Source organism: Musca domestica, unplaced genomic scaffold (genome assembly GCF_030504385.1).
Source record: "Musca domestica strain aabys unplaced genomic scaffold, Musca_domestica.polishedcontigs.V.1.1 58, whole genome shotgun sequence".
NCBI classification, from domain to species: Eukaryota; Metazoa; Arthropoda; class Insecta; order Diptera; family Muscidae; genus Musca; species Musca domestica.
In genome coordinates, this window is record NW_026712360.1 from 4,109,330 (window position 1) to 4,126,690 (window position 17,361).

General features: G+C 34.1%; 1 protein-coding gene across 1 annotated transcript in view; it reads left to right on the top strand.

Moving 5' to 3' along the window:
• The first annotated feature begins 3,660 nt into the window (after positions 1–3,660).
• The window catches only part of LOC101888200 (uncharacterized), a 230,673-nt gene continuing 216,972 nt past the window's right edge, over positions 3,661–17,361 (top strand). Inside the window, exon 1 of the mRNA XM_059128965.1 lies at positions 3,661–4,395. The gene's annotated coding sequence lies outside the window, so the exon portion shown is untranslated. The remainder of the gene's footprint in view (positions 4,396–17,361) is intronic.

Here is a 17,361-nt window from a genome sequence, read left to right on the forward strand (position 1 = left end):
AATTTTTTTCTATGGAAAAAACTTAGTCCTGTGGTTAAAGGACGAATTTTTTTCTATGGAAAAAACTTAGTCCTTTGGGTACAGAACGAATTTTTTTCTATAGAAAAAAACTTAGTCCTGTGGGTACAGGACGAATTTTTTTTCTAAAGAAAAAACTTATTATATTTTATTTTTCCTATCCCTAACCACTGTGAGTCCTTGTTCCAATGCACCTAACAATCATCTCCCAAAAACTACTTTGGCCACATTAATGGAAAACTCAATTATTGTGATTTTACGAACATTGAAGAAATCCAAGCCATCCACAAAGCCTGGACAATAAAAATACTGGCAAATGGCAAAAAAATCTAAGGACTTTCCACAACTGAGAGCAAAAAGGAGCAATGGAAAGGAAGCAGCGGACAAATGCTACCTAATAATAAATAATGATTGGACAAAAGAAACCGAAGAAAAAAGGAGAAGGAAAACATAAAGGAAAACTATTTTCAAGTTGTAATCGATGATGATATTTGCTAATACTTGGACTTAGTTGCAACACAGTTGGAGGAGATTTTCCTCCCCTTCCCCTCCTCCTCACCGACTTCGAACAAACTATCCTTGTTATCAAAGGCCTTGCATCAACAATGTGGGCGAGCAAAGCTCAAACACAGCGGGTGAAATTGGTCAAAGAGGTAACCATAGACATTGTTATCGCTCTCCGGGCATCTGCGAAGTGGAAGTGGCAGTGGCAGGGCAAGGAAAATAGTTTTCCTTAATTCAATTGACTTTTATCTGCAAACCAGGTGTAGAAAGAAAATTCATTGAAGATGTTGAGCTGAAAAGGCGTAATGTTTGTATAATTTCTCCTTTGGCAGAGTTTCCAAAAGGAATGCAAGAAAAGCTGGAGAAGGAATTTTCGCCAAGATGAAGGAGGGTGTGTGTGTGTGTTCTACGCTCACTTACACAAAGGCACTCATACATGGTTATGTTCTCCTTTTAAGTAGTCCTTGGCAAATCTTGAAATCTTTGGTATGGGATTAGTTGTTTTTGTTGTTGTTACTGGTGTTGTCGTCGTGTTTGCATGTAGCCGGATTTTGGGTAATTGAAGCATCAGAAGGCAATTGTATTCCATTTGCTGCTGGCGATTGGATTTTCAGTTCACTAGGTGGAAGAGCGGGTACTGTTGATAATTTGGTACAGATGCAGGTGTTTCTTGGTAGCTGCTAGGAAGATCTTGTTAAGATATTAAATTAAAAAAAATCGTCCTGTCATAGGACTAAGTTTTTCTATAGAAAAAAATTCGTCCTGTATACCACAGGACTAAGTTTTTTCTATAGAAAAAAAAATCGCCCTGTACGCACAGGACTAAGTTTTTTCCATAGAAAAAAATCGTCCTGTAACCACAAGACTAAGTTTTTTTTATAGAAAAAAATTCGTCCTGTAACCACAGGACTAAGTTTTTTCTATAGAAAAAAATTCGTCCTGTAACGACAGGACTAAGTTTTTTCTATAGAAAATTCGTCCTGTAACCACAGGACTAAGTTTTTTTCTATAGAAAATTCGTCCTGTAACCACATGACTAAGTTTTTTTCTATAGAAAAAAATTCGTCCTGTAACCACAGGACTAAGTTTTTTTCTATAGAAAAAAATTCGTCCTGTAACCACAGGACTAAGTTTTTTTCTATAGAAAAAAATTCGTCCTGTAACCACAGGACTAAGTTTTTTTCTATAGAAAAAAATTCGTCCTGTAACCACAGGACTAAGTTTTTTTCTATAGAAAAAAATTCGTCCTGTAACCACAGGACTAAGTTTTTTTCTATAGAAAAAAATTCGTCCTGTAACCACAGGACTAAGTTTTTTTCTATAGAAAAAAATTCGTCCTGTAACCACAGGACTAAGTTTTTTTCTATAGAAAAAAATTCGTCCTGTAACCACAGGACTAAGTTTTTTTCTATAGAAAAAAATTCGTCCTGTAACCACAGGACTAAGTTTTTTTCTATAGAAAAAAATTCGTCCTGTAACCACAGGACTAAGTTTTTTCCATAGAAAAAAATTCGTCCTGCAACCACAGGACAAAGTTTTTTCCATAGAAAAAAATTCGTCCTGTAACCACAGGACTAAGTTTTTTTCTATAGAAAAAAATTCGTCCTGTAACCACAGGACTAAGTTTTTTCTATAGAAAAAAATTCGTCCTGTAACCACAGGACTAAGTTTTTTTCTATAGAAAAAAATTCGTCCTGTAACCACAGGACTAAGTTTTTTCTATAGAAAAAAATTCGTCCTGTAACCACAGGACTAAGTTTTTTTCTATAGAAAAAAATTCGTCCTGTAACCACAGGACTAAGTTTTTTTCTATAGAAAAAAATTCGTCCTGTAACCACAGGACTAAGTTTTTTTCTATAGAAAAAAATTCGTCCTGTAACCACAGGACTAAGTTTTTTCCATAGAAAAAAATTCGTCCTGCAACCACAGGACAAAGTTTTTTCCATAGAAAAAAATTCGTCCTGTAACCACAGGACTAAGTTTTTTTCTATAGAAAAAAATTCGTCCTGTAACCACAGGACTAAGTTTTTTTCTATAGAAAAAAATTCGTCCTGTAACCACAGGACTAAGTTTTTTTCTATAGAAAAAAATTCGTCCTGTAACCACAGGACTAAGTTTTTTTCTATAGAAAAAAATTCGTCCTGTAACCACAGGACTAAGTTTTTTTCTATAGAAAAAAATTCGTCCTGTAACCACAGGACTAAGTTTTTTTCTATAGAAAAAAATTCGTCCTGTAACCACAGGACTAAGTTTTTTCCATAGAAAAAAATTCGTCCTGCAACCACAGGACAAAGTTTTTTCCATAGAAAAAAATTCGTCCTGTAACCACAGGACTAAGTTTTTTCTATAGAAAAAAAATCGTCCTGTAACCACAGTACTAAGTTTTTTCTATAGAAAAAAATTCGTCCTGTAACCACAGGACTAAGTTTTTTCTATAGAAAAAATTCGTCCTGTAACCACAGGACTAAGTTTTTTCTATAGAAAAAAATTCGTCCTGTAACCACAGGACTAAGTTTTTTCTATAGAAAAAAATTCGTCCTGTAACCACAGGACTAAGTTTTTTCTATAGAAAAAAATTCGTCCTGTAACCACAGGACTAAGTTTTTTCTATAGAAAAAAATTCGTCCTTTCTGCCACAGGACTAAGTTTTTTCTCTAGAAAAAAATTCGTCCTTTCTGCCACAGGACTAAGTTTTTTCTTCAGAAAAAAAAAAATCGTCCTGTTGGTAAAGGACTAAGTTTTTTCTTTGGAGAAAATTTGTCCTGAAACAGGACTAAGTTTTTTCTTTAGAGAAAAATTCGTCCTGCCACAGAATTACATTTTTTATTTTAGAAAATATTTCAAATATTTTTCCAAAATTTTCCCAGTGACCTCCGTAGCTTCCATCCGGCGCATGCTTTCTACATATCCCGCTAAAATCTGGCTCTCTGTTTACCATTGTGCCAATGCACGTGTTGGACCTTTAGTGTCCTGTTTGTGGATGTCATTCCTTGGCATGGGAAAACTGTTGCTTTCTCTGTGGCTAAATGTTAGTAACATAACATCCACATACTGAGCCCCGCAGAGCCACTGTTTAACATGCAAACAAAAACGAAGTGTCGGTGAAATGAAAAGGTCAGTTTATGAACGGTTTGCAAACGGAATACAACAACGCGGTGTCTGAGAAAAAGTCATTCGGTTTCAACGGTTTTGTGAAACGTTTGAGAAAAAAATTTTTTTGAAACCAAAGAAAAAAAATGGAATTTCTTTTGTGTGTGTGCTTTTGAATAGAGTGAATATTTTAATAGAAAATGGCCTAAAGGATCGTTTTTTTTTCGCTCAGATGTTGTTGTTTTTTTTTGTGTGGCCATAGAAATAAGGATATCCTTTTAATGGGGATACGTTCGCTGATTTTTTTGTTATGAGTGAGAAAAAAAGGAAATAAATTATGAATGAATTAACATTTTTGAGCCGGCTGGTGTGCGTGGGAATGAAAAGAATTTCGTGACAATAATTATGTGGTAAATTGTGAAAGAAATGAAAATATTTGTGCAGGTCTTCACGGTCTAGAGGATGGGTATTCAGAGAGAAAATTTGTGAAAAAAAAAATTTTTGACAAAGGGGAAAAAAATATAAAAAAAATAAATAATTAAGTGAAAATTCCTAAAATGTTTAAAAAAAAAAATCTAAAATCGAAAAAAAAAAAATAACAAAAATATTCCAAATACCCAAATAAACCTAAAATTACAATTTTTCGTCTTGAGCTTTAATTTTGGTGCCATTTAGCCCTTTATAAGCCTGACTTACTGACTTGGAATTTACTACAAATTCCAGTTTGCTGTGGATTGGCCCCTATCTTCTCCTCCTCTGTGTGGCCTATTTCGGCATATGAAGGTATTGTTTATATATTTTCCATCTGCTTACTGAACTTTACTTTTTTCCAATATCTTACCTCTCCCAATATTTGTCAGCCTGGCGTTTTGTAATGAGATTTTTAATCATAAGCTGCTTAAAGTCTTAACTAACAGCCAGGGGGAAATATTTTTGTACATGTCACATTTTTCCAATATTTTTTATAGAAGGTTTGGTTTTATTATAAATTTTGTGGGGATTTTTTTAAACATATGTCCACTTGTTCCGGAAAAAATAAAAAAAATCCTGGCGGAATTTTTAATTCCCATTCCAAAAATTTTACCAATATTTTTTTTAGGTTAGTAATGAACTCAAGTATTATTTTTATGGCGAACTCCTTGTAATCAGGTCCAAATTTAAATCCACATACCTTGATATCGATTATTAATGCGTATACGTCTTGTCAACACTCATAAGCTCTAGTATACCAGATAGAAAGGAGAATATCCATTAGAGGATTCCTTGTAAACAGGTCCAAATTTAAATCCATATATCTTGTTTTCGGTTATTAATGCGTATACATATTGTCAAAACTCATACGCCCTAGTATACCTGATAGAAAGGAGAATATCCATTAGCGGACTTCCATTTTTATTTTGGAAGAAATCAAGGAAAACTTAAACATTATTTTTGGGACTAATGCATAAGATCTCCATTCGAGTTATATGTCTTTTATTGTTCCTGAAAAAAATAAAAAATCCTCGCGGAATTTTTCTTTGTTTTTTTAACAGCTTATACAGGATTTTTTTTTAGGTTAGTAATGAACTCAAGTATTATTTTTATGGCGAACTCCTTGTAATCAGGGCCAAATTTAAATCCACATACCTTGATATCGGTTATTAATGCGTATACATATTGTCAACACTCATACGCCCCAGTATACCAGATAAAAGGAGAATATCCATTAGAAGATTCCCATTTTTATTCTGGAAAAAATCAAGGAAAACTTAAACGTTATTTTTGGAACTAAAGCATAAGATCTCCATTCGAGTTATATGTCCACTTGTTCCTGAAAAAAAAATTCTGGCGGAATTTTTCCTTTTTTTCTAACATTTTTCAAGATTTTCCAAGATTTTTTTTTATGTTAGGAATGAAATCAAGTGTTCATTTTGTGGCAAATTTCGTGTTATCGAGTCCGCATTTAATGCCAAATTCCTTGAAGTCGGTTATATTTGCGTATACATATTGTCAACACTCATACGGCCTAGTATACCACAGAGAAAGGAGAATATCCATTAGCGGATTCCCATTTTTATAGCCCTACACCACAAGGTGGTCAGGGTATTATGTCTTTGTGAATTTTGTTTGTAACAGGCAAAAGGAAAGGAAGATAGACCCTTAGTTCATTTTGGAGGATCTGCATAGAATCACATTCTGAGTCGATATATGCATGTCCGTCTGCCGTCTGTCCATGTATTTTTGTGAACAAAATGCAGGTAGCATTTACTACCCGATCCAGATGAAATTTTGTACAAATCATTTGTTTGGCCCAAGGACGAACCCTATTGAAATTGGAGATAATCGGTAAAAATGTACATATAGCTCCCATATATAACTTCGTCCGATTTACCTTTTATTGGCCGCCAAACGTGTAATATCAGCCCAAATAGTCTGGAATTTTGCACACACAATCAAATTAGGCCAGGAAATAAGTATGCCAAATTTGATCAAAATCGGTTCAGATATAGCTCCCATATATATATTGTTCTTCCGATTTGTTATTTTAGTCTTCCGCAGCCATAATATGCACTCTGTAACAACAATATTTGGGGAAATATATTAAATACAGCTCAGAAATATCTTTGCCAAATTTTATCGAGATCGGCTCGGTTTTGGATATAGCTCCCACATATATAACTTCGTCCGATTTACCTTTTATTGTGCACCAAATGTCTAATATTTGTCCAAATGGGATGGAATTTGGCAAATACGACCGAATTGAGTCTAGAAGTTAGTATGTCAAATTTCCAGATCGGTCCAGATATAGCTATAGCTTTCATATATATTGTTCATCCGATTTGTTATATTTGTTGCCCACAGCCGTAATATGCACTCCGTAAGGACGATATTCAGGGAAATATATTAAATACCGCTCAGAAATATCTTTGCCAAATTTTATCGAGATCGGTTCCGATTTGGATATATCTCCCATATATATCTTTATTTGATTTCAAATTAATTTTGCACCAAATGAGCAACACAAGTCCGAATTTAAAAGACACAAATGCCTCGACATAATTAGCCCTTTGAACTTTAAATTATAATCATAGCGTGTAGGATTGAATTCTCCCATAAAAACTTTTAATTGTTATGTGGATTTCTACTAAATTAGCAAAGTGGTGTAGGGTATCATAAAGTGGGCCCCGCCCGACCTTAAGACTTTCTTTACGGGTTATTTTTGGAAGAAATCAAGGAAACTTCAACATTATTTTTTGGGACTGAATCATAAGATCTCTATTCGAGTTGTACAAATCTGGTTCGATAGAAGTAACTAGTTCCCCATCTAGTTCTGTGAACTCCCGTTGTTTTGTATGAGAATTCTGAGTATGGGTATTATGAAATCATAATAAATCACACCCATACTCATACGTTCAGGAACAGGGGTACTGAGCTGTGAACTAAATTGACACAACTCTAATCCCTATTAATAAAACTTGCCATAAAACTTTTTTGGGCCACCCTTGCGTATACATATTGCCACCATTCATACGATCCAAATAACTAATGAAGATATACGAATATTCATGGCCCAATTGCTCTTTGTTTTGAAAAATTCACAAAATTGTCCTATTTTCCGGGACAAAAACATTTGTATTATTAAATCGGGCATATCTGGAAAATTATCTGTCCCATCAGGGCCTCGTCAACACTCGTACGCTCTAAACACCAAAAAAGACCGACGAGAGTTCATGTTTCGTCAATATTTGTGGTATTTATTTTAGAAGAGATTTGGGACTATTCATGCGTATACATATTGCTAGAACTCATACGCCCATAGCACCTATAAAGGCGACTATTCATGGCCCAACAAAGTTTTTCTTTGACTTGTAAAATCTGTGAAATTATTATTTTTTCCGGGACCATATAATCTTTATTATCAATTTGACCACATCAAAAATTCACAAAATTGTCCTATGAAAAATCCACAAAAATGTCCTATTTTCAGGCATATATGGAAAATTATCTGGCCCATCGGGGCGTATACATGGTGTCAACACTTATACGCTCTAAACACCAACAAAGACCGACGAGAGTTAATATTTCGTCAATATTTGTGGTATTTATTTTAGGAGAGATTTTAGACTATTCATGCGTATACATGGCCCAACAATTTTTTCCTTTGACTTGGAGAATCTGTATATTTTTCCGGGACCATATAATCTTTATTGTCAATTCTACCATATCATGGGAATTCCGTGGGGCATTAGGGCGTATACATGGTATTAACATGTATACGCTCCAAAACACAAATTCATATTTTGGGTATTTCTTTTAAAATCTAATGGAATCGGGATTTTCCTGGAATATCCATCCGTACGTATACATTTTGCCAATATTCATACGCCCCAACAACCAAAAAGAAATATACCGATTTTTATGGCCCAATAACCATATTTTTGTTATCGAAATATTTCTATGAAATTTTGATATTTTTCCGGTACCCTTTTATTTCTATTAACAAATCGGACATATTGTAGAAATTTCTTAGGCTATCAATACGTATACATATTGTCAACACTCATACGCCCCAAAACATCAATGAAGACAGACCAATACTCATGGCCCTGTAACCTCCCTTTTTTTGGAAAATCTGTGAAATTTTGATATTTTTCCCCAGCCATGTCGATTAAATTATCAAGGGAATTATCTAGGCCATTAGGGCGTATACATGTCATCAAAATGTATACGCTCCGAAACACAAAAAACAGGAAAAAATCATATTTCGTCAATATATGGGGTATATTTCGTATTTATTTTAGGATTCAATCAAGTCAAGCATACTTCCTTGCGTATACATATTGCTAGAACCCATACGCCCTAAAACACCAAAAAAAGTCTGTCTAGTAGTCATGGCCCAATAACGGTAATCTTTAATTTGAAAAAAACCTGTTAAATTTTTGATAAGGAGCCATATTGATTTTATTATCAAAAGGAGTTTATCATGAAAATTCCCTGGGCCAACACTGCGTATACAAGGGGTCAACACTCATACTACCCAGATCATCAAAAAGACAAACGAAAATTTCCTCAATATTTGTGGTATGCCTTTTGTAATCCCTTCAACTCGAACCTATTTTGCCCCAACAAGGCAAAAAAGACAGACCAATATTCATGGACCTTATTTTCCTATTATCACATCGAGCATATCATGGGAATTTCCCTGGAAAATCAGGACGCATGCATAGAATTCCCACTTATACGCCCCGAAACATCAATCAAGACAGTCCTAGTAAAACTGGCCTTCGATTTGAAAAATCCATGAAATTTTGTTATTTTTCGGGACCATATCAATTTTGTTATCAAAGCGAGGATGACTTCCTGGAACTTCCTGATCATATCAGGGTGTATACATGGTTTCAATACTCTTACGCTCCACAACTTCAAAGAAGGCAGACGAAACTTCATATTTCGTTAATATTGGGGGTATTTTATTTCGAAGTAAATCATATCGAGCATAGTTTAGTATTTTACTGGACTGGGCGTATACATATTGGCAACACGCATACGCCGCACTAAATCAAAAAAGGATCGACGAATGTTCGTGGCCCAATAACCTTTATCTTTAAATGAAACTATGTGGACTTTTGATATATTTCCAGGACGATATAATTCAAAAATCGACCACATCATGGGAATTCCCTGGGCCACCAGGGCATATACACACAACACTCAAACTCCCGAAAATATTGAATTTATTTTAGAAAAAAATCCATACGAGCCTACTTTGATATTCCCCTATGCTATCCACTTTTTTCCACACTATTTTGGATTAATATTCTGTATTTTGGATCATTTCGTAAAAATATCTTCCTCTTAAGTTATATTGCACCGGATCCTTAATTCTTCGATATTTTCTCGAAGTTATAACAATGTTTTAAGTCTTGCAGACACATGGATGTATGTTTATATAATTATTTTAAATGGCATTGTCACATTCATGCGCATATGCCTAAAGCATTAGCAGCTCGTTTCCTTTGTGCCCATTCTGTCAGCTTTTGTTAAATAAGTTTTAATCTGTACATGAAATTAACTGCAATAAATTACAAGGACACTCACACACTTCCATATGCCCGGAGAGACAAAGAATCGCTGTTAATGTCAAATTAATTAACAGACTTTCGATATTTATGACCCGATTTTTTGTGGTGTTCGATGTTGTGATTGACAATCAGCAAAACATATCGAATTGAGGAAGTTATGTACTTAAAGGAAATAAGTATCGAAGAGGCCAGTTATAGTGCTAAGATTTTTAAGGAATAAGAAAAATGAGAAACATTCCTAGTCCTTGAAAAGATGTTAGTCTCAAAGGACACACATGGAAATGGTTACCCTAATATATTCATAATTTTGAGAAATCTTTTAAAATATTCACATTTCCCAGCGCATTGCATAACTAGCAAAAGATCAAATATATTATCAATTATGAAATGAGAATATAAATCATACGCAACAATGCCACAAATGGACCTTGGAAATCGTATCAAATTCAAGGGGACAAATTAATTATGAACAAAACAAAAATTGATACAATTTTTCTCCATAGAAAAAATTATCCTGCAACAGAATTAAATTTTTCCACAGGAAAAAATTCGTCCTGCGCTAGGACTAAGTTTTTTCTATAGAAAAAAAATCGTCCTGTCCAGGACTAAGTTTTTCTATAGAAAAAAATTCGTCCTGACACCAGGACTAAGTTTTTTCTATAGAAAAAAATTCGTCCTGCCACCAGGACTAAGTTTTTTCTATAGAAAAAAATTCGTCCTGCCACAGGGCTAAGTTTTTTCTATAGAAAAAAATCGTCCTGCCACAGGAATAAGTTTTTTCTATAGAAAAAAAATCGTCCTGCCACAGGACTAAGTTTTTTCCATAGAAAAAAATTCGTCCTGTCCCGCACAGGACTAAGTTTTTTCCATAGAAAAAAATTCGTCCTGTCCCGCACAGGACTAAGTTTTTTCCATAGAAAAAATTCGTCCTGTCGGCACAGGATTAAGTTTTTTCCATAGAAAAAAATCGTCTTGTTTTTTCTATAAAAAACATTTGTCCTACCTTAGAGTTAAATTGTTTACATAGAAAAAATTTCGTTCTGCTCCAGAACTATGTTTTTTATGGCAAAAAATATGTGAATTAAAAATACCTGCCGCTATTGATTCCTACCAAATTTCTCCATTTCTCATTTACGATTTGTTTGCCTAACAACCGCAATCATGTACAACAAGGATATCATTTCAATGTGTCATGTTCTGCCTTCATTTGTTTGACATTCAAACTAGTTGTCTCCCCCCCTCCCCTCCACAAAATTTACTGCTTCCCTCGCACCGAGTAGAGTTTGTTTCGAAACTTTTATAGTTTTATCGATAAAAATAGTTGTTGTTGTTGCTGTTTTGTTTATTTTTGGGTTTCGTGCTACACTTTGTTGGGGACTTCCTGGGTGGTAATACCGACAAATATTTTTTTGACATTATTATTTATTTACGGAATGCTTTAATATGGATTCGTAAGCAGCAATTATTTATAGAAAAAATACCTCTAAAAATAATGAAGGCGGAGTCGAAATTGATTTTGGCAAAAATAATTTTTCACTGACGATGGTAACACGAGGTTTTAAGCCAGAAAATTCAGGACTTGATACCGTGTCAAAATAGCCCTTAGAATTGTAAGAAAGCGTCAAGCAACACAATCAGTAGTTATATCCTGAAAAATTTGTGTCCGAATAACTACAGGATTGAGGAAGCGTTCTTCAGGATTTTTCGGAATATTTTGAATGAAATATTTATTTTTTTTTCAGAAATTTTTAATTCTAAAAAAATCTATCTTCCGTGGAGGTATCCTCCTTTGAAATTTTTCTGGAAATATTTTTCTCAATTTTAATTTGTCTTCTTCAGAACTTTTATTTTGTTGCTCTTTCTATCTGGGCGCTTTTCAAGGTATCCTCTGCAAATAAATGCAATTCCAAACTAATGTTGAGTGTAATTAAGAAAATTACACCATTCCTCACCCTTTTCCCCATTAACTTTTATTTTAATATCCTCTCACGGCGAATGGGGTTTTGTTTACATTTCTTTGTTCAGCACCAGTGTCCTTTTGATTTCTGTGTTTGGCTGATGCGCTCCTTGTCTATATTTCCCGCATCTAATGAAGTTCATTTTCACCTGAATTGAAATAAAATAGCAACAGCAACAACAACAAGGGGAATTTCATTAAAATCACATTTAATTGTGGTCAGAGGTCGCTGGGAAATTCCCTTTCTATTGAAATGACTTTAATTTGTGGTGTCATTAGGCTTTAACGAGGAAATCGCAAAAGTAATTAAACAAAGGCATAGAAAATGCATTCAGGTTAAGGGATGCATTTGAACATTTTAGAGGATGTCAAAGGTTGGTCTTTAAAAATTAAAAAATTAAAGGGGTTTAAGCGTAGCGTATACATTATGTCATAAATCATACGTCCTGACGTTCATGACAGAAGTATATATTTTAAAGCCGACAGGAAAAAACTCAGTCCTGTGCCAGCCGGACGAATTTTTTCTATGGAAAAAACTTAGTCCTGTGCCGACAGGACGAATTTTTTTCTATGGAAAAAACATAGTCCTGTGCCGACAGGACGAATTTTTTTCTATGGAAAAAACATAGTCCTGTGCCGACAGGACGAATTTTTTTCTATGGAAAAAACATAGTCCTGATGTCAGGACGATTTTTTTTCTATGGAAAAACCTTAGTCCTGTGCAGACAGGACGAATTTTTTTCTATGGAAAAACCTTAGTCCTGTGACGACAGGACGAATTTTTTTCTATGGAAAAACCTTAGTCCTGTGACGACAGGACGAATTTTTTTCTATGGAAAAAACTTAGTCCTGTGTAGACAGGACGAATTTTTTTCTATGGAAAAAACTTAGTCCTGTGCCGACTGGATGATTTTTTTTGTATGGAAAAAACTTAGTCCTGTGCCTACAGGACGATTTTTTTTCTATAGGAAAAACTTAGTCCTGTGCCGACAGGACGAATTTTTTTCTATGGAAAAAACTTAGTCCTGTGCCGACAGGACGAATTTTTTTCTATGGAAAAAAGTTAGTCCTGTGCCGACAGGACGAATTTTTTTCTATGGAAAAAAGTTAGTCCTGTGCCGACAGGACGAATTTTTTTCTATGGAAAAAAGTTAGTCCTGTGCCGACAGGACGAATTTTTTTCTATGGAAAAAAGTTAGTCCTGTGCCGACAGGACGAATTTTTTTCTATGGAAAAAAGTTAGTCCTGTGCCGACAGGACGAATTTTTTTCTATGGAAAAAAGTTAGTCCTGTGCCGACAGGACGAATTTTTTTCTATGGAAAAAAGTTAGTCCTGTGCCGACAGGACGAATTTTTTTCTATGGAAAAAAGTTAGTCCTGTGCCGACAGGACGAATTTTTTTCTATGGAAAAAAGTTAGTCCTGTGCCGACGGGACGAATTTTTTTCTATGGAAAAAACTTAGTCCTGTGCCGACAGGACGAATTTTTTTCTATAGAAAAAACTTAGTCCTGTGCCGACAGGACGAATTTTTTTCTATGGAAAAAACTTAGTCCTGTGCCGCAGGACGAATTTTTTTCTATGGAAAAAACTTAGTCCTGTGCCGACAGGACGAATTTTTTTCTATGGAAAAAACTTAGTCCTGTGCCGACAGGACGAATTTTTTTCTATGGAAAAAACTTAGTCCTGTGCCGACAGGACGAATTTTTTTCTATGGAAAAAACTTAGTCCTGTGCCGACAGGACGAATTTTTTTCTATGGAAAAAACTAAGTCCTTTGCCGACAGGACGAATTTTTTTCTATGGAAAAAACTTAGACCTGTGCCGACAGGACGAATTTTTTTCTATAGAAAAAACGTAGTCCTGTGCCTACAGGATTTTTTTTATGGAAAAAACTTAGTCTTGTGCTGACAGGAGAGCTTTTTCTAAGGAAAAACTTAGTCCTGTGACAGGGCGAATTTTTTTCTGTGCAAAAAAATTAATACTGTGGCAGGAAAAATTTATTTCTATGGAGAAAAATTGTCGCAATTTTGGCGTTGTGTGTGTTGATAATTAATTTCTCTCCTTGAATTTGATACAATTTCCCAAGGTCCATTTGTGGCATTGTTGCGTATGATTTATAGACTTGTTTCATAATTAATAACACTTATACGACCTTTTGTTATGAAATGTTACTGTGATTATCAACTATGGCAATTTAATGGAGTAGATAGAACACCCAAATAAATTTATGTCCATTCAAGTCATATCATGTTTCACTATTGTTAAAATTTATTTGTTAACATGCCATTTATTTGAAATTTCGTAGGGTGAGTATAGCCGGGAGTATGATTAATATTTATTTTAATAAAATATCATAACCATGACCTTGGGTTCATTGATACAACTTTTCAAAGATATCTAGAGATGTCCTCTTGTGAACTTGGTTGGCATAAGCAAAGGATGATTTCATAACAAGAATTTGGAATTGTAATTATGAGAAACTAGAATAATTTTGGTTACGAGGGTGTTCTTTAACTAGAAAAATATTGTCCCAAGTTAGTTAGCTGATTCACAAGAATGTGTCTAGCTCCCTATAAAATTTTGGAAATATTTTAGACCCATCTCCACGGGTTTTGGTAGGCGTATGATTTATACGCTTTATGAAAAATATATTTTTTTCTGAAGGATTTTCAATCGTTTCCTTCAGAAAAAAATATATTCAGATCTCTTTAGAAGAAAATTTTGACAGAAGCTTCGGTCTACCAATTCAACAGCAGTCATTTCAAAAGATTTTATTAAAATTGGGATGTATTCTCCCTTTTTCTTGGTATTTTGTTCTGGAAATTTCCCATATCGGCCTATACTTCCTTATAATTTCCGTATGACTATTTAGTATTGGAAAATGTAGACAAAAATCTTTGTGGGAGTTCCAGACCTACATACAATATTAAGACAAGTTTGCCATAAATTATGATACATCTTTCCGGTGCATTGTGGCGTATGAGTGTGGGCAATATGTATTCGCATGGATGGGCAAAAGAGGGGAATTGACCAAAAAATACGGACTTGGCATGTATGGGTATCCAGAATGTGTTTGAGCTAGAGAGCTAGAAAGGCTTTCTTTCAGAGAAATATGAGACTTTTTAGTTTTTTTTTTTTTATTTTTTTTTTTAATTTTTGGAAATATTTCTGCCCCATCATCGTGGGCTTTGGTAGGCGTATGAGTGATGGTTGTGATTTATACACTTTATGAGAAAAATATATTTTTTTCTGAAATAAACGATTGAAAAATCAGATCTCTTTAAGAGAACATTTTGAAAGAAGCATCGGTCTACCAATTTAACATCAGTAATTCCGATAGGGTTTTATTAAAATTGGGATGCAATCTCCCATTTACTTCGTATTTTGTATTGAAAATTGCCCATATCGGCCTAAACTTTCTTATAATTTCCGTAGGACAGTCTAGTATTGGAAATCTAGACAAAAATCTCTGTGAGAGTTTCAGACCTACATACAATTTTAAGACAATGTAGCCATGAATGGTGATACACCTTTCAGGTGCCTTGTGGCGTATGAGTGTGGGCAATATGTATACACATGGATGGGCAATAAATTCGAATTAAAAAAGAATATGGGCTTTTATTGATGGATGTCTGGGATATAATTGATATTTTTGCTAAATATGCAATGCTTTCGAAAATGTGAATATTTTATCTAATTTTTCAAAATTATCAATATTTTAGGCTTACCATTTCCCTATGTGCCTTTTGAGACGAACAACTTTTTATGGACTAGAAATGTCTCTTACTTCTCATTCCTTGAAAATCTTAGCTCAATAAATGACCTCTTCGATATTTATTTCCTTTAAATACGTAACCTCCTCAATACAATTCCTTTTGCTGATTGCCAAATCACAACCCGGACAACAGCGGACACCACAAAAATGGGGTCATAAATATCGAAAGTCTGTTAATTAATTTGACATTAACAGCGATTCTTTGTCTCTCCGGCCATATGGAAGTGTATGAGTGTGCGTGAGTGTCCTTGTAATTTATTGCAGTTAATTTCATGTTCAGATTAAAACTTATTTAACAAAAGCTGACAGAATGAACACAAAGGAATTGAACGGCGAATGCTTTAGGCATATGCGCATGAATGTGACAATGCGATTAAGAGTAATTACATGAATATATATTCATATGTCTGTAAGATTTTAAAGCATGAAATAGATATTAATGGTGACATAAGTCTCGAGGGAAAATTCAGGATTTAAAGATCTGGTGGAATATTATTTATAAGTTCAATATATATTTTTTAAAAATTAATTTAAAGTTTGTCATTAGCGTATGCGTAATTGTCATCATTCATACGCCTCAATGTACCAATGATATTTTGAAAATCTTTCTTAAAAGGTTCCAAGAAAAATTCTGGAAAAATCAAAATTTAAGTCCATGAAAAAATCATGGAAGTCCAAGGGTAGAAATTCCCCAGGAAAAGAATCTAAAATATTGTCAAGCAAAAATCATGAAAAATACTTCATTAAATAATTGGAAATTTATAAAAAAATCTAATTTAAGGTCTCGATATTTTTAGGGATGAAATTATAACAACCCATTTTTAAGGCTTAAAAATATTTTTTTTTATCAGTTCGCGTTTAAGGATTGAGAGAAAGTTATGAAAAATAGTCCTTCATGTTGTAGAAAAGTGCTGAAAAAATTAAGTTTAAAATTTCGATAAAAAATATATATTTTTTAAGATTTGCAGAAATGAAGAAATTTGCGTTCATAGCTTCGAAAAAATTCTAGAAAAAAAAAACAAGTTAAAAAATATAAGCCGGTTTTACCGACATATGTATACCCTCAGCCAATAATGGATTATTTTAAAATATTTTGACTTCTGTTATGATTATTCAAATTGTTGACTCTGTATGGAGTAGGCTCCGAGGGAATAATCCAATATTGTCCATTTCGTATCGGACCTAAATAAATATGATACAAACATTGTGACGTGCCAAGTTTGGACTATATTGGTAACTTCCTTCACTTTATTTGAGATATGTGATATTTAGATCATTTTTTGAAAATGTTTAATAGTCGACCGAAATATTTCATTTCCGTACTTCCTCTAATGCAGATCATCTTCACAACAGATCTTATGTCAGCGAAAGTGTTTGCATGTGTGAAATTATGAAGAGATTTGGATGTTTATTTTGCTTTCTTTGAGCGTTTTGTTTCTCAAAATTTTGAACCCTATGTAGGGGAGGCACCAGAAGAAATGGTCCGATCTTTATTATCTTTACCACGGATCTTGTATTGATGGGAATATTGGGATGTGACAAGTCTGAATGGAATCGGATGATAATTTGGCTTTTTATGAACTGCATGGATATTCAAAATTTTGACCCTTTGTGCGAGAGGTCTTAGAATGAGTGAACCGATATATCTTCTTCACAGCAGATCTTGTATTAGCAGAAATAATGTATGAAATATGAGTAGAACCGAATACTTATTTCGGATTTTAAGATCTTTTTGGTTATATAAAATTTTGAGCTTTTGCGGACGAGGTACCAGAGATCGGACCATTTTAGAAGAAGGAAATGTCCGATCTCTAACATCTCTATAGTAGATCTTGTATTGATGGAAATATTGAGATGTGCCAAGTCTGAATGGAATCGGATGTTAAGTACGTGTTTCATGAGCTTCATGAATATTCAAAATTTTTGGGGGAGGTGCCAGAAGGAGTTGACCGATA